Here is an 18,839-nt window from a genome sequence, read left to right as displayed (position 1 = left end):
TCGTGGAAATTTGCTCAGCAAGCTTCAACGATCGTTTTCATGATTAAGTTGTTGAACTTAACGAAGCTGATACGATTAAGCTGTTGAAACTTCTTTAGCAAGTTTAAACAACTTAATCTTGCACGAACTGTGTTTAATGACATATTGTTTCTGAAGTGTCATGCGTCAACTCGGTATGAGGCTCGCAAAGCTGTACTGCAAGCTTTGTCAACCATGGGACTATATAGACTATCGTCTGTAACGCTGGTATTTTGCGTATGGCTGTCTGGTGTAATCTTATTCGTCTCATTTTTCACCCTTTACCACTTTCTTATCTTTCTCTTTGTGATGTTTTTACATATGTTCACATGAATAATATTAATCCGCTCGTCATTGCCAAGAACTTTCATAGTTGACAGCTCCAACAGAATTTGCAAACGCAAAGCAAAATTGGCCATTTGCACCAGTACTTTTCTATTTCCTTTATTAAAGAATAATTTGATGTAACCGACATGAAGAACGATCACACCTCCTTAAAGAATGATGCTAACTTTACAGCTATGAATATCATGCATGGGCTCACTGTCCAAGTGGCTGTGATAACGGTTGCAGTCAATCCACTAGTTTTCGGCCGTAAAATGCCGAAGTTCTCTGTGAGACTTTTATAAATAAATAAAAAAGTGCCCTGCGTAGATTGGAAGTAAAGACCCGCAGCCATTTTGCCAATGCAACAGCAAAGTAGAACGCTGCGCTGGGCGAATACTGTGTGTAGCCTTTTGAATGCTCGCTAAAATAATTGACTGATCGACGCCACATCCTGCGGTTTCCCATAAACCAACTCCGAGGTGAAAAAATAAGAAAAAAATACTTAAACGAAGCCAACAATAAGAAGCGGAAAGCAGGCTAGCTAAGAGGAGCAAAAAAAAAAAAAACGTTCACTTCTCACTTTGCCACTGCCTATAGTATTGCCACTGCCAGAAACGAAAGTGACTGAAACAGCCATCCCGCAATAAAGCTTTCTTCTCGAAAGGGGATTGTTCGCGCTTTTCTGTAATTGTTTACTCGATGGGATATTACAGGAAATTGAGCAAGGCTTACTGCGCATAATATTGTGGCACCTATCGTGTCACAGCTTTGAATTATGAGCAAAATTGAATGTTCTTTCTTTTTCTCTTTTTGAAAAAGAAGCAAAACCGAGCTTGAATTTGAGAAGATTTCTTCCTCTGTATCCGAGCTCCACGAACAAGTCACGCTGGCAGAAAGCAAACCATATGCTGAATTAATTGAAATTGTAAAATCAACGGTAAGTATTGAAGTTTCGCAGTAAGCATAATCGCATATCCATGCTGCCTAACGGGTTGTTTAGTGCAAAAAATAGAGTTTGAGCTTTTCAGAGATACATAAGAAAGAAATGGGCTGAAGTTTATCCATGGTGAGCAGTTTGTTCAAGTTCGATTTGCAAAAGAAATGAAACAAGAATGCATGGCTGTGCATATAAAGCAGGGAATTAGAAATACCGTATTTTGTCCTCTCTTTGCCCATTCGTTGATTTACCGAACAGTCAGATATAGCAAAGTTGGAGCACTGTGAATCTCTATTTTCTTGCTAATGCGTGTGAAAGTTCCGGCAGCACAAAAACGTTTGTTTTGTACTTTTCTATCATGTGTGTATAAAGTTCAAACGCAGGAATCGAGCCTCTGCTTCTAAAGCATTGCATATTCTAAAGATTTACAGCTTTCTTTCTTTTTTTTTCACTGCGTCCGCGGTACGAAAGACAAAGGACGAAGCCTAGCCGAGACGATGAATCCGGCGCCTGAATAATAAGAAGAGCGGGATATTTGGCCAGACGACAGAGCACGTATGGGAAGAAGGAACAGATTAAATTTGGTTTTCGGCACATGCCGCGGCTGTTGTCCTAATAGCATCTGCGGTAAAAATCATTCCCCACGGGCCATCCGCACGCTGTCGCAGTGAAGCGAGCCTTTAGGGACTCAGCTGCATGTAGCGAGGCCCGCATCGCCGATAATAAAAGTTGGGGCATGGCGAGCCGAAGAGAAAACCCTGGTGAATAATTTACAAGCAGCCCAAATGAGCTCAGAAAGAGAGCCGAGCTTGCTCGCCGCCGATGGCGGGCTTTTTGGACGTTGTGCAAGCTTGTAGCACAAAATAAATAAAGTTTTAGCCCATCTGTCTCCATGGAAACGTCGTTCTTTTGTGCGCTTTGTGCATGCGTTCCTTGAGTGTCATGGAGCCAGACTCTTGCCTTTTTCATCCCTTTCATCTGAAAGACCTACGAAGACTTCACTTTCGTGAATTCGGAACGGAGCACGACCAATCAGTAATCCTTTTTCTTTTCTTTTCGTTTCTTTCTTTCTTCTTATTCTTTTTTTGTTTTTCGTTGTTGCCTACTAGTGGATGGTGGTAAGGAAAGTCTATTTGCCCAGTAAGGTTTCTTTCTTTCGTTAAGGAGAGAGTATCGCAAACATATGCTTTCTCTTTAGTCACTGACTGCGCTTTCTGAGTCAAGCGTGGAAGATCTCTTAAATGCACTGCGCTTAGACCGAAGAGCAATTTAAATGCTCAGGCTGGTAGCGTCGCAAGTAGCGGCAAAGTATAGTTATGATGCCATCATATATAGCATCATGCAATCGTAATGCCAATGTTAGTGTCATGAATATACATGCTTAATCGTTCTCAGTTGCTTTGGTCGGTACATCTTCGGAAAGAGTAGGTGTTAACAGCCGGCTCAGGGCCCTGATGAAACAGCGCTCTGTGCTCTGTCCTATCCATTACGTAGTTTCCTTCTGTCCTTTGCAAGAGTTGTGCAGCAAATATGGAAACCCAATGTCTGGTAAGGTCAGTTTATGAGGAAACACGGATGTTGCTTTAGCTCGGGCTCAACTCCGTTACCTCCTATGCAAATACATGTAAAACGCACAAAAGCTTTTCTGAGATAACCACTGGGCCAATTTTAATGAAATTTGTTGCACTTGAGAGGAAAGTCAAATTATAGGGAATATTGAAAGCGGAATTTCGATTTAGGGCCTGAATTTTCATAACAAATTTTTCGAAAAGTGGCAAGTTAGAAAAAAGAATAGGAGCACAAAGCTCACCAATTCGTTGCTCAGCCCATATGGCAGATATCGCAGTTCTGAAAACTGCATCCGTTAGAGCGCCCAAAGCGGACAAATTTAATTTAGCAATTTATATCTTACACGAATGTGTTACATTGTTTACAAGGAATTATAAAAAAATCCTCTCGGAAGTTAGTGGTCCATTTGGGAGCCATGTATAATACATCAATTTTGTCCGCTTTAGATGTACTATTACGTGAATGGAATTATGATATCCTTTTTCATTGTTGAGCTACATAGTTATAAACTTTCTAGTTTCATTCTCCGAAAATAATAAATAAGAAATTTGCAACTAACAGTCACTAGAATTTAACTTGTTCCTTAAGTGAACCAAACCTCATCAAATTTGGTGCACTGGTTAATGAGAGAAATGATTTCTCCTTTCTCATTTATTTAGATCGGAGGCCTCGAGTTAAAGCTTTCTCTTAAGGCCAGAAGGAAAAGAGAGACATTAAAGATTGCAGACATTTAATAATGCAAGTAAACTCTTACTGTGCCCTACAGATGCGGACTCATGCACTTTTAGTCTGAGGATGGTCTGAGCAACTCGGTTGTGCCACAGGTATGTTGCGCTGTGAAAAGAGTACTTCTTTAATATAACATGATTTACCTGCAGTGCTTCATAACCTCTAATGGTTGTACCAAATATAACATTGGGAAAAACAAACAATAAAAGTGATGTTATGAACCGGTATGAACAAAGTACACAAAGCAACGACAAGAAGTGGAGCAGAACGCGAACGCGGACTTCAACAGGTTGATGAGGGCAAAATTGAGGTTTTCACGCCGGCACTGTAGAGCTGCAACAGTTGGGGCGTTTACGCTGTCGTGACCTCTTACTGTCCCGCGTACATGTCCAAGATTAATTCGGGAGTACGACACCAGGAGTGTTATCCGTTTAAGCCGGAATCCGTTAATGAGATTATTGTTTGTGCTCTTAAATTATAGTGTTTTTGTTATTGCAAGTAGAACTCCATGTAGTGGCCGAAGCGGTCACACACACTTGTGTGTCATTAAGGTATTTTGTGCGTTGCTGCTTTCGCTGTCGGTCAGATTATATGGGTATTTTATCTGCTGCTCCGTCAGGGAAACGGTCATACGTACAGGTCCCACTAAATGCCGGTAGCACACCATGCGAATAACGTAAGATGTTCTAAGACAAACAAAGAACATTGGAAAGATGCGTCTATGTATGTATGTATAGACCATTTTATCCGCGCCACGGCGCTGGGAATTACTACAGGGGCTCGAAAATATTTCTTTTCTCGTGATCTTCTCCGTGCAACATGGTATACTCTTTGCAATGTAATTTATATATGTATATGCTGTTATGATGAAGGCAGACGTCCTGGTGGCTTAGCGGAGCAAACAGGTGCGGGAATCAAAAAAAGTATCCACCAGGCCTGTTATTAAGAGAAGTGCCCCCTCACGGTTACATCAGGTTCATGTGCGGAATGCCCGATTGCGCACCAAAGGCGCACAGCGCCCTAAGTCGTGCAATAGGTTCCTCGTCGAAGCTGACTGCTTGTCTTCGATGCTTTAGCAGCCGTACAATCGATGCTGTGTTGGGGGTGTTTGCCTTAACAAATAAAGCGTGCTACTTTTGCAATGTTGCACGATGCACTATCCTGTGGTATCACAACATAATGAGGCCCCATGCACAACTACAACACGTAGGAATGTGTTAAACGTACCTTCCTTTGCCACTCCTTTCTCGATGTTATGGACATTTCTGGCAATAGCATGCGCTGGACAAATCAATCATAGAAACATGCATTCGATTTTATGAAACAAATACCCATTTCTTTTCAGAACTTTTAGAAATCTCACTTTCAGAACTAAAGCAACAATGTTATGTATATACAGAAAGCATGGTACATAAAGCATTCTTACCTCACGTCAATGTTTACGCCAATGACAAGGTTTAGCGCAAAATATCAGAGGATGCATAGTTTAGTAAGTATTTATTAATAAGCCCTCGTTCATTTTTCGTCCCTCCATATACAGTAAGCTGAGATGTTTTACCACAGGCCGACTCTTCTGCCTTTCCTTAAACATATATTTCCTACCCTTTTAGTCGACAAACACTGAAACCTAAACGCCGCACGTTATGACTAAATCCATATTCTCAGATCTCTGCTTCTACGTATACGACGTAAAGTCATGCCACATAGTTTGTTTACTGTTTTCGAGGATATATACTCTCATGCTTCCTAACAAGTTTTTTTAAACAATCGCAGTTCTGCTAAAATTTCTAGCGAACAAGGTGTTATATGATGGCTCTGAAGTAAATTCTTTCCCATGCACACATTGGTGTTACCGCTAACGAAAGCGGACACGCACCCGAGCAAACTAGAAACCACAAGTGTTTGTCAACATAGCTTTCTTTATTTACAAAGTCTCAACAGTTGTTATTTCACAAAAACGTGTGATCATGTATGTACAACCAACATCTACTTAACTCTTTTTTTACATCAAGTGTTAAACATGACTCTTAACCGACGTTCTCAAAAAACAGTTTCAGAACGCGCTCGCCCTTAAATAATACATACATGAGGCAAGCGTTGAAGAACAAGCCATTTAGTTACAAATATCCTGACCAGAACAACGTCATCTCATTTATCGGCTTGACAGAAAGGAGAGGTGCCATTGCGCTACGCACGAGTTTACCACACATGCGCCCGGTTACATCTCTTCGACAGAAACTAACAGAATAGCACGATATTTGTGGATCTTGGAATAACGTGAAATGGGCATCATCTCTTTGCCGGTTTGGTTTCTAGGAAGCCAATTTTTGGCAACATCCTTTTCGTAAAGTGCGCCTTAACGTTTTTAATAGTGTGAGCAGGTTTTCGTCAGATGAGCACAAGTTGCCTACAATGCTAGGAAATGGTCTGCTCAAAGGTAACACGAAGCGAGCATGTATCCGACGAGCAGTTTCTTGAAAGGCAAAGAAAAAAAAACTTTTCTGTTTGGCCACTCAGCGCATTCTTTTATCTCAATTATATATCAATAATAAACTTCTTCAGCAGGCTTATTCATAGCTTTTCAAATTAAACTCGTCATGACAGGAGAACTTTAACGCACAGAACGTAAGCGCGAGCGCCTGCAGTAGAACGAGCAGTCAGACAGCCCGCAATCAGCAAAAAAATGGACTACGAAATCCAGGGCCCGTAGACGAACTTCGTGTGTAGGGTGAAACTTATGCGAACCGGTGAATATTACTCTACATGCCAATGACAGCTGAAGTTATGTTTTTCACAGATAACCAACGTGACCATGAATATAGTCATTTAGGAAATAGCTTTAGGAAATGAGATCGCGGAAATAACATACCTTTGGATCAAAATTTTTCCTTTGTACCGAGCACGTGGAACCAGTATGGCTCTACAGCTAAAAAAAAAAAAATCGCAGCTTCGTTATGAAAAAGGTAGTATGAAGGGGCACCCAGGAAACAAATGCCATAGGCTCAGCCCTAAAACATCCGCATGGAGTATTTCTATTTCATTGTTTGTCTGGTTGGCACCACAAAAGCAAATAGGTCACGAAGGGTCAACCACAAGTTATACTGTGACAAAATGAATTTGTAGCTTTGTCGAGTCCGTCAGAATACCGCCTACAAGGCTTGACGCTGATGAATAAAATCGACATTCTAAAATGTCTGGTTTTGTTTTGTTTCTTCTTCGAAAGAAAGAAAGGTACAATACAAGAGCGTAACATAGTTATGACAAATGTCTACCACCAGGCCATTAGTGCACAATGCCACCCCGCTTTTCTCACGTGTTCTTTGACTTCTCACTAATGACTAGAAGAGCTCTCGGCGCAGGGACCGCAAATGGCTAGAGAATTGCTGCGCACATTTCGAGCGTCCTGGAATGTACGTTTTCTCCATTGAAACGTGTGATGCACAGGTTATGTATGGTTCGCAGGCGAGGAGCGTCTCTAGGACCCGGCTTGCAGTAGGTCCACTTAGCGTTCGCCGACTTTCGTATGTGGCGTCACGAAATCGTCCCTGCTACAAGAGCACCGTTTCGGCAGCCCTGCGGTGCGGCACTGCTGCGTGCGGGCGCCGAGCAGGCGCACTGCGGGTCCAGCGCTGCCAACCGGGCCGGATGAACCACGAGTGCTGAGTCACTCCATCATATCACGCACAAACACGGACACTGTCTTTCAGCAGGAACGATGGGGTGGAAGTGATTGGATGCGCTTGAACGGCACCCAGCAACCCATATGAGCTTTTGCTGAGACGGCCAGACCTGCAAAAGGAAGAGATAGAAAGAAGAGGGCACATAAACCATGTCTTCCCCTTTCTTTGCCTGAAGGTTGTGGGGCTATCTTCCTTTCTTATTTTCTGTTTGTGTTTCTTTTCGCTAATCGTATGAGTGCCTCCTCTTCATGTTTGAAATTAGACTGAAGCGAACATAAGAAGGAGACACAGATAGGGTATCTGTGACATAGATTGCGTATCTGCCCGTGCGTTAACAAAGCAATAGAACCAAGGTGTTGTTCTGTTAATCAACAGAAGTTTGTTAAATGCGGAAAGTTGTGGTTTACGTGATTCCCTTCCCTTGCGGTAAAGTATATGCGGGGCAATCCGGCAGACACGTAAACGATTGACTTAGGAAGCACAATGCATCGTTAAAATCCACAAGCTACACTTACCTAGCCATGCACTGCAGAAATTGCAGCAACGGTGCGTGTAAGCCACAGTTTAGTGACTCACAGGTTATTTTTAGACACAAAGATCAAGTAACTCGTGAAATAGTTAAGGCATACCATACTAGAAATAGGGGTAGTGGCGGCGTCAGTCAGACAACCATTACGCGGCACGATAAAGAGTATGCGTATCTAGATGGACAACAATTACGATAGAGTTTTGAGGGGTCTGAAGTTTAGACGCTGGTGTCATGAGTGTCTCATCTTGTTTTGCTGCGCCTGCGTGAGAATACTGTAACATCTTTATAAATATTTTTCTGTCCATCAATAAATTCAGTTGAGAGTCAAGCGCCGTCCTGTTTACGTCCCTTTCTGTGTCCCCGTCTTATGTACACTTCAATATAATTTCAAACATAAACGTTAACCAACCAGCCTAACTCGCCATCTTATTGTGTCCTCTTGTACCAGTCGCTGTGGTGAGCACAGCTCTAATGCTGCGCACCACCTCGTCAGCTTACTAGGCGATTCTAGCATTTTGTTATGTCATTACTTGTAGCTTGCTAGCCATTTTTATTGTATAATATTTAAGAGGTGTCAGCAACTTAGGACGGTGCCAAATATTGCTTTTCACAGACAAGTAATACGTACTAAATAAAATAAAATTGCAAGCTAACACTTAATTGAAGAAAGGTAACAAGAACTAAGAAGTCATATTCGAAATCAGGTGGAATAAATGGACTAAAACAGCTCAACAACATCACATAAAAGACACTGGAACTTAAAATCAGCTTACAAAAATGTAGAATAGGCACGTCATGAAAGAGGTCACATAATGCACACGAAAATGTTGTCAGCTCACATAAATACGCTTCAGGCAACTGCAACAAAGCTACATTACAACATCGACACAAAGCGAGCGGGGGATAAAGCGAGGAAAGGAAAGGCAGCATGATCAAACAAGCGAGTCAGTTTTGCTGTAGAGAGGCATGGCGCAAGGGAAAGAGGAGTAGGAAGAGGAAAATAGGAAAAAAGTAGCCACATCTGTTGCTGTCGCAGAAAGGTATTTGTGTCTGCTGCAGTTTTAAAGCGAACCGGTCTCAGTGACCGTGTAGGTATGGTCCTCCTGTGCATCCTAACGCTTGCGCATCAACGCGAAACTTTCAAGTAAAAGATAATTCTGCTTACAAAGAAGAATGGAACGTTGAACAACAGTCCTCTCAGCCTTGAATTCATGTACAATCAAATATATAAAGCGCACTGGATAACTTCGCACGAACACAATGTACATGAGAGAAAAACTTGTCATTCATCTGCACATCGATAAAAGCACCAAAGTCAGTAAAGAGAATTCCACGCGACGTTTTTTTTTTTTAAATAAACCTTTTACGAACTCTTGTTCTCCGTCCAGGAGCTCAACTTCGGGACTACAACCATAACGGCGCAGTCACTCTGCCACGAGAGAGAGAGAGAGAGAAAATAAAGTAAGAAGGCAGGAATGTCAACAATAAAAGCGCTTAGTTGGCTACCCCACGTTATGGGAGGGAAAAGGAAAATACAATGAAAAGAGAGAGAAAAGCGGTGAATGTGTATACGTGCGCGAACAGCACTAGCAATACTGTAGAATAGTAAGCTAGCCGATGACTGAACGCGGGCGAATCGACTGACAAGAGAAAGCGAAAAATGTTTTGTGGAGTGAAGTGGTTTTCATCAATGAAAAATGCGTCCAAATCGCAATTTTACGTTGTAACCACATTGTACGGCGTTCCTGCAGCGCGAAACTCTTCCTTTTCGAATGCTATTTCTCGCTGAAAATGCATGCTACAAGCATTTTAAGTACGTAAGTGAGATCCCAATACCACTTCTTCGTTCGTTGCGAAAGCTATTGTGTTAGATCGAGGAATAATATTAGTTCAAAAATAAATAAATAAATAAATAAATAAATAAATAAATAAATAAATAAATAAATAGTTGCGCATTCTATTCGCCGGTTGTAAGGATTGGGGGGTCAATCCCATCGCTCGTAATCAGTTGTCAAGATTGGAGTCGGGCATGAATTAGATGGTAGCTGGCCCATGCCGTCGTGCAACTTATCCACGCTGAGGACGTTGTTGAAGGGAAGGACTGCTTCTCATCGAGAACGACGAATATGGGTTTATTTACAGTATCTACATAAAGACGTTGCAGTTCATCAGTGTAGCATGACTGCGAGAGAAAGTACCTGAGCAGCCGCCCAACAGGGGTTCATAAACACTCGGTCCTCCCTCGATCCCAAGGTGAGGGAAACGTTCGGCTTACAAACACACCTCTTTGCGCGAGGCTCACGGTCCCCAACCGACGGCCTTCGCAGAACTCGGAGCTGACGTCAGGAACGGCGCATCCGATTCCCCGAGCTGACCCCCCGCAGCGCGGCCGCCGGTTGTCCATTGTCTTGCGTCTTGAATGGTGCGTGGGAAGGGGCCTCCGGAGACGTTTCCTCGGCAACTCCTCCGCTCATAGCAGATCAGGTTGGCGGTGGCGGGTTCAGTAACAATAGTTGGTCCGCCGATAGCGTTTAGTCACAACGGCGCCGAGGCTAGAGCGTAACGGTGGCTTTCCAAGAAAAGTTAACGCCACTGTCGCAACTGGCTGGCAAAACGTGCACCTCAGTGGGCCGTTCTTAACACGGTGCAATATACTATAACAAAACGGCAAAAGCAAACAGGTGCTCTCTGCACCACAAAGTGAAAGAATAGATGTTGAGTAGCACGTTCTTGTGCGCACTGCCCGATCATTGCATCACCATGCGGCAGACAGCACTGCATCTCGGTGTGCGCCGTCCCTTGTGGCACAGCCGGTAACGTATTGCGCACGTCAACGATCTAGCAGGGCTGTCAATACCACCCACAGGAACACTTGCGCCCGCTAAACACTCGGACGTAACAAGACCGCTAAATGGTGATGACTGGTAATTTGTCTATAGAAGAGAAATAATTACGCGCCTCACGTAGACTGGCGCTGCGACAACGACTGAAATCTTGAGATTGCTGATGCCTTTGAAAGCGGAGCGTGGGCGCGAAACAGATATCCCTCGATCTACTCGACTGCGCTGTACTTCACTGTACATCTTTCTAGCACTTACTGCCATTAATATCACGGTGCATGCAGCCAAGACATTTTTGTGAGGATGAATATAAGAAACCGTTTGGTAATGTGGCTCAGTTTGGACTATTTTTTTTTATCTAGAAAACTTACTTCCTTCTGCCTTTTCAATCCGCCCTTCCGGACTACTAGATCTCGTTCGTCGTAGATTTTATGGGTATCTACATTCCAAGAGCGGCGAGAAAGAAAGGCTAGACAGAAGACTGACTCTAACGTCCCATATATATCTGGACGTACGCTACGACGCAGTTACCAGGATAGAGGCGCTAGAGAACCAGCGCAGTGGTCGCAAAAGAAATGCGTACGTTGGGGCGCATGCCAGGAGGTAGGCTGTATACGAGCAATAGAACGAATGGGAGAAAAGATTTCCGTGGAATCCCGTTTCTGCTCGATCTCACTACACCCGAGGCTTAAGGATTTGCCTCAGGAAGGGAAGCGCTGTCGGAGCCGCTGCGTTAGGTCTATACTTCCTTTTTTTCTTTTTTTCCTTTTTTGCTTTCCCCATTTGCTGCCGAGCACATTGCGCGAACCTTGAGCCTGTTCCCTAAGCTCCGTTGCGGCTCTTCTGTGCCCCGCGCCCTGGTCCACTTTATTTCGGCCTTCTCCATGTTTATTTTCCTTTACTTCTTCTTGAGGTATTATGTCTTGCTCTTCTTCTGGTTGTGCGAATTTTTTCCGCGTCTCTTCGCCCGCACATTTCTCCATTCCACTCCCTTCCTGGCGGCTTTCATGCCTGTCCGTGGAGTCAACAGGGAAAAGCGTGCTGTGGAAGTAGCCGTGCGTGCGCCCTTGAGCGTGAAAAAAGGGAGGGCGCACATGCCCAAGATGCAGGTGAAGGGAAATCCCCGCCTGTCAGACACTGGTGGCAGCTGGGTTGAAGGCGCCTCTGATACAACGAACGCGGATAGCATAACTTGCTCCTTCCCGCTTATGCACGCTGGAAATGATAATGTGTGCGTACACAAACGCGGCGAATAAAATGGAACAGAAAGCGCGGGCAACGTTCGAAAATAAGGCCGAGCGGGACATTGCTGCAGCTTTGTCTCTCCCTTCACCGAGGAGCCCAGGGCGGTCCTGATGGATGCTGGCCGTGATGGACGGGAGGCGGTGAATTTAATGGATCTCCTGAATAATGAGAAGAGTAAAGGACTATTCTGCGATTCGCTCGATACTTTTATTCTCGCAAAAAGAGAAGCGGACATGCGGTGTTATTATATACTTATTTATTTTCATTCATTTATTTACTTATTTATTATTTAATAAGCGTTCTTTGTCTCAATCGTCTTCCTGTACGATGCACGCCGGCAGTTTCGCCACGTCTTGGTGTTTATGGAGAGCTGTTTCAGTGACCCCGTGGATTTACCTGCACGCTTGATACTTGAGCTCAACGTTTGCATTCGCTGGCCAGTGCGCTGTTTCCGTGTTCTTATCATTTCTTACATACCGTCTACACTGATTCTGTGTTTTCTGCATTGTTTTCTTTTTTTATCGCTCTTCCTTCTAGAGATTACACATGGAGCTAAAATTTATGAACCGTTCTTGCCATGCGTAACGCATAAAAAGTTCGTGGCGTGACATCAGCTTTAGCTGACCTAACTCGCAGGAGCACTTGTACAGGCCAGCACAAGCAGCTAGTTCATGCGGCATGGTAACTCGTCTTGTGCTCCTAGCTACCACCGCATAAGACTACCGGTAATCACGTCGAGGCGGAGCGGTCGCACAAGGTACCGCAACTCAGCCGTGAGCAGCGGTTGCCCCTACTCTCCTGAAATAACGAGGTGCCTCCATAGAGACCGGATTCCCGCTGGCCAGGCTTGTCGGTGCCCCTGCTTCCTCCATCGGCTGGTTCGCGTGAGAGGACACATACCATAGCTCTTCTGATAAGTGCTTACCAGTGTCCAGCCAGTTACAACCGAAGTGTCCAGCCAGTCCAATCTTGTATCTGGCCAGGAACATCAACAACAGCGCGAGGCGAGAAGGATGCTCAAAATGCTCGCGGAGTGGTTGTACCTTTAACGCCATTCCTAATATGCGGGTGCCACTGTGAATGAAAAGCGCAAGCTTATAATGGGAATACACGGCTGTATATAAACAAAAGAAGCAACCTGTAGACGATGTCGATGCTTAGTAGATGAGAACCTGTGTAACTCGATGAATTCAGAAAGACTGTACATGGTTCTCTTGCGACAGCACTGCTTGGCAGCGCACCCGTTTCCTCTATTCAGCAGCGTAACCGAGCGTAACCCTCGACGCACTCACATGCCTGTAAGCCTCAAGGGCCGTTTGAAATGCGCAAGTGCTTTTGATGTGTCTGGTTTATTTAGATCATCTTGCTGCATGAAACTGCCGCTGTGTAAATGTGTCGTTGGGTGTTTGCTTTAATTTAAGTGCCTTTTTCAATGTTATTGTCATAGGGGTGAATTTCCCTTGAAGCCTCGCGCACGTGAGTGAATTGAGGCTCCATGTATTGAGCGTGAGAACGGCAGCTAGAAGTGTTAAAGCACGTCGGAAGGAAAGTAAACACGTTTCAGACGCTTGGTTTTTTTTTTAGTTGTGCAGTGGTAAGGGGCCCAGTGGAAGTACTTTTTTAAATACGGGGCCACGCGTTTACTAGACGGGCATTTTGCCCAACCCTTAAAAAGCGTATTAGCAGTCCAGAGCATCTTTTTCCTTCGCATTATCGAACAAAAGAGAAGCGTGAGTTTTGGCAGAATGCAAGCATTTGTAAAGGAGGTTTATAATTGGACGTCACTATCGCTTAAAGCAAACCGAAACAAATTTTCTTGCTTTAGCTTACAACACCGCGTGCCATCGCTGCTTGCCGTAGCAGAATAATCTGAGTCTTTTTTTTTTATCCTGCGATAAACAAACTCTCTCTATTCGTGTTCGCATTTCTTCATTACTCACTTTCGCCTCTCGAGATAAACGACAAGGAAGCGGAGGCTCGTGGAAGGCTTCGCACCGCGCGGCACAACAGGGGCGCTCCGTGAAAAGGAGAAATAAAATAATGTCGACCGGAAAACTTGAAGAGGACACGGGAACGAGAAACTGCGAATAATAACCTCGGGAAAATGAGGAAACAACTTTCGTTTCTCGCTCGCTGCTCGGCACGCACGAGTAACGCACGGGCGAAAAGAATGAACGATAGAAAGAAGGAGACAAAGGGAGTTCCACGGGCCGGACGGCGAGCGTAGAGTATAAGCGCAGACGCAATCGAATCGATCGAGAAGAACGAACAATCGCGAAGAAGGGAAGGACGAACAAGAAGAAGCCACGGACAAAAGCTTCCGGCACGTTGCCACGCGTATATCCCGGAGAAGCGAGGGACGAGTAAGTTGAGGAGAAGGAGTGCGAGCGTCCGCGTGCGCACCAGCATCGGATGACGAGAGCCGCGGCGGACGCGATGGGAAATCAATGGAGGCGACCGGATGCGGAAGCAGCCCACGCCGTTGCCGGCCCGAACGGCCTCCCTTGGCCCAGGGATTAAACTAATGAAGGATGCCGGAGGTCACAAAGAAAAATCCACCCTGCGTGATTAGAGACCAGGGTGGCGGCACTGGCCCGCGTGGTCTAGAAAGGCCGCGGAGAGACGGAGATAGGACGGCAGGCCGTCGGGCGTGAAATCCCGTCCACCGACGCGTGCTCTATCCTTCTTCTTCCCCGTCGTTTCGTCGGCGTCTCCTTCGTCGTACACATACCCCCGACGCTGCGAGAATAGCGACTGTGCGCACGAACATGCCTCCCGAATGCTGCTAAGCCTCGCGATTACATCGCTTTCTGCCTTGCCAGAGATCTGAAGAGCTCGCTTGCTGCACTTTCTTCGCGTTATCCCTCGGAATGCTTCTCGGCCCGCACAGCGGCGATCGAAAGCTCTCGCCCGAACCAGAGCGCCGTCAGCGAGCGCGTACCGTTTCGAAATCCGTGTGTATACAGGCAGTCACCGCCTCTTTTCAGGCGAATGCCGACGCAGCAAGCATGCTATAGCTGGCACTCCATGTATTGCCCGCACGCCGACTTCATCATCTGCGTTGCGCTAGCTCTGCGGCAGTAACAGCGGGAGGGGCGAGATTGCGCAGTCGAGGTGTTTTGTGATGCTTGCTTATTCATCTGCAGTGGCTTTCTGAATGGCGCCTTTCGGCGCCTCGTTGAAGACGTTGCGCAAGGTAAAGCGAGGCACAAGAAATTTGTACGCACAACTGGAACATGGGTGCTCCTACCTCTTAATCTTTGCTCTGTGTGAATGAGGGAACAAATAGAAAACTTACTTCACTTTTCAGCGATGACAGGAAAGTAATGGCGTATGGCTTAGGCACCTTTGCAGATAATGAATTATTGTTTGCGATTCTCATTTTCCGCTCAAAATATGTACGGAGCTTTATACAACCAAATGGGCAAGCGGTTCGAAAGTTAAAATTACAAAAAGCAAAAGAGCCTACAACCCTGGATGTCCCACTTAGTGCCAAGCATGTACTTCGCAGCGTTACTGCGCCAAGGTAGTCGTGCAGACAGACGCATAAAAGAACGAGCCCGCACGTATTTTTAACATCGATTCGTTGATATATGTCGAAACACCGCTGTTAGAACGCGCCACCTATTGTGGACCTTGATAAACTGGCATCAGCGGAGCTCGAGCGATAGACTTGAACGGTAAGTCTACACTCCTCTTCAAGAAAAGAGATGAAAAAAAGAAAAGAAAGAGAAAAGTTACCGGCGTGGAAGAATTAGTTAAAGTTTAGAATTCATCGGAGTTTTGGCAGATAAAACCCCACAATTTTTTTTTAAGTTGAAAAGCTGCGTGGGCTTTCTTTTACACTTGCAACAGAACAGAAATCATCCTTAGTATACCGCTCAAAATGAGGAGTTTTGTCTGAGCAATGTTTGTCCTCTAGTCAGCTTGCGGGTGTGTGCCTTTATTACCCGAAATTGACCTCCCGCGTTCTGTTCTCAGTACACACGCAATCGCGGCGTCGTGCCTGGCGGCTACCAGCAGCCGTCCACAGCCAATGAGAAGAGAGAGAGAAAGGACCGAATATCAGCGCGCAGGCAGTTCGCAACAGTAAGGTACAAATGCATGAAAGCAGCGGCCACCGTGTAATAATGCTCGCACAAGAACGCTGGCACCAGATGTTTCACATGAGAGTCCGGACCATTCACATTGGTATTGCTACTCTCTTTCCATATCCACACTCAAGCTATTCCCCCTGCTCCACACCCTCTTCACCTAGACCCTCGTTTCCCCTGTTTTCTATTGCGTGGAACATCATACACTGAGGCACCCCGTCGACCCAGTAGTAAAGTATTTCGAAAGCACTTTGCACCGAGCTTGCCGCGCAATGCAGAGGTCGATAAAAATATGGGAAAGATGACAAAAGAGAGACACTTCGGTGCGGGAGAAACATGGGAGCCAATATTGCGCAGCCACTCGCGCGTTCTATCTTTAGACTATTTCCTTAGGTTCCGTGCTTGAAAATTTGTTGCGCCGCTTTTTTATTTTTATTGGTCCAAGACTAACGTTTCTTTTCTTTATTTTTTTTTTATTGACAGGCCTTACAAATATACAAGGTTCGGCGGTGTCGAATATCGCTAAGGTCAGTAAAGATTGTAGGGAACATCGAAATCATGCAAGTGAGGTAGTTTTCTATCGAGAAGTGAACTGCATTGCAAAATGCTTCAAAAATGCAGTAGACGTTTCAAATGCGTGAGTGACCTGTAAAGCGAGATTCAAAGGAAGCCGTTCGTGTGCGAAGCAGCGACGCAGTCAAAAATACGACCAAGCCTTTGTATAGAACGTCTTCGAAGGCCTCTTCGAAACGTCTTCGAAACGGAATATTGAATTCGATTCCAGGATATATAATATATAATTGAAAGTTCTGCGCATCATTTATGGACCACGTTTCACTGGACAATCTACCGCATAGTTTGTTCAATAGGCATCGCGCATCACTCACCCCTAGAGGAAGTAGTGTTCATTTATTCTCTTGATGTGCTGCACGTGCCATGTGATCAGCTCTTACATTTCCTATGATTTCACAGTGACTTCGAATCCAGTGGAAAGTTATGTCGTGCTCTAGATCTTTCGCTATGGTGTATGTCTTTTGTGTTTTGTATGTCAATGAACTGTTTGCTTTTCTGAAGCTGATCTTATTTAAGCACTGTAATGAGGCTTGTAAATCACTCAGAATTACACAGCGAAGTAGTTTTGACTGCTGACATATGTAACGTAAAGCAGAAAGTATTGCGTAATGTTCTGCCATTGTGGACGTTGTAAATTGGCAAAGCTTATAAGGTATTTCCTCTTGGTATGCAGGTATCTTAAAGATCTTGGCATAGTGGATGATCAGCGTGCTGTGTTGCCAAACGAGAAAAGTGGCGAGAAATTTCCGTAAATCTTAGTCCATGAAGAGTTGATTGGCGGGATTCTGCAATTACCAAAGCACTGGTAGATGCACGCGGAACGTCAAGACATATGCGAAGGCTACCGACTTTCTCCAGATCGAACAACGAAAGTGTTGACGTGTTATATTGGAATTATTAATCTTTCTTCACCCATGAAAATATGGGCGACGAATGACACGCATTAACAGGTGTTGAATCAACGACACTCCACTGCATCGAATGATGGTGTCTCACGTTGTTCGACCAGGCACTTCTTGCTCGCCCACTATTTTATCTTATTTTTAGGCGTGGGCGTGTTGTTACTTCGCTTCCTCTCATTGAGTTCAGAGCTTTGAAAAGGCCAAAGTGCGTAATATGAAAAATTGGCTGCGACTTAGCTCAGCCAGCTCTGGATATGCAAAGCGAAAGCCTGGTTTAGCCTGGTTAAGTGCTGGTTTCACTTGGTTAACCTTTGATTTAACTGTAATTATTATACATATGTATAGAATCGTCGTTAAGCCAGATATAACGGATGTGCCTGTGACATTTCGTGGCTAGAGATGATTGCGATTAGGCTTGGGTATAGACGCATCGTACTACTGTGCGACGCCTGTTGTGCCAGAGGGAAAGCGCAAGGGCTAGACATGCAAAGAGACGCCGCGAGCATGCGCAGCGTCGAAGCACAAACGGAGAGGGCGCGAACGCTGTCGCTACATTGATCTCGGCGGCGCGACGCTTGTTGCATTCTGGACCCTCTCCAGTGAAGCAGCTCGCCGGGCAATATCCGCGGGGTGGTCAGACGCCGCTTGGCGACGACGGCTCAAAGCCTCCCACTCCCGCGCAACGCTCAGAGAAGACGGCCCGGCCTCGCTCTCGTCCATGGCCAAGTGCGCACTGAGTATACTCGCGGACAACTATCTGTGGAAATGAAGGGAAAGCTATGGAGGCAAAGCGCGCACAAGTGGGAGTTCTGAATTGAGTCCCGTGTTTTCATCCACGTTAGAAAACATAAACACCCTATTAGCAACAGTTAAATAAGATAAAATAGACCACTGAATGTAAACATTTACTTATTTTGCGGCTGTTCCATTCCGCGTCTGGGCAAATGCGAAACCGTCGCAAGTGGAAGCTGCGTCGATTCAGCATCTGTTCCGAGCAGGCAAAAGCACTGTCAAACGCTGGCGGTCCACTTCGCGCTGTAACACATGTTCAGAAGCTCCCCCCCCCCCCCCCCCTAGGTTTCCTTTCACTTCCATGGAAAGTTGTCCGCGAGTATAAACGAGCGCGGCGCTCCTCTTAGCCAGGCGCGCAGCGAGTCACTTGGTCAAGCGGCGACCCAGCTGCGGAGAACGCATGCGCCAAGCCGGCGGTAGCGGCGGAGCTCAGCGTGGCCAGTCACGTGAGGCGTTGCCAAGGCTACGGCGCAGACGCGGTCAAACGAAGGTAAAATTGCTGGCCACGGCGTAACTCGGCTCGACGCGGGTAGTAAAGCTTTCATTTTACAACGCTTAGTATACACTAGGTCGCTTCCCTAGAGCACGCGCCTGCAAATCCCTA

At 45.4% G+C, this 18,839-nt stretch overlaps 2 protein-coding genes across 2 annotated transcripts in view; one reads left to right on the top strand and one right to left on the bottom strand.

Annotated features, from left to right (window-relative positions):
- The window catches only part of LOC135909271 (acetylcholinesterase-1-like), a 651,651-nt gene that overhangs the window by 129,827 nt on the left and 502,985 nt on the right, over window positions 1–18,839 (top strand). The window lies entirely within an intron of this gene.
- LOC135909284 (zwei Ig domain protein zig-8-like) overlaps window positions 7,045–18,839 on the bottom strand; it is a 266,552-nt gene continuing 254,757 nt past the window's right edge. The window contains exon 6 of the mRNA XM_065441214.1: window positions 7,045–7,369. The gene's annotated coding sequence lies outside the window, so the exon portion shown is untranslated. The remainder of the gene's footprint in view (window positions 7,370–18,839) is intronic.

The sequence above is a fragment of the Dermacentor albipictus genome, chromosome 1, assembly GCF_038994185.2.
Source record: "Dermacentor albipictus isolate Rhodes 1998 colony chromosome 1, USDA_Dalb.pri_finalv2, whole genome shotgun sequence".
Lineage (NCBI taxonomy): Eukaryota > Metazoa > Arthropoda > Arachnida > Ixodida > Ixodidae > Dermacentor > Dermacentor albipictus.
The sequence above is the reverse complement of the archived record's forward strand: the minus strand, read 5'-3'. Positions and strand labels throughout refer to the sequence as shown.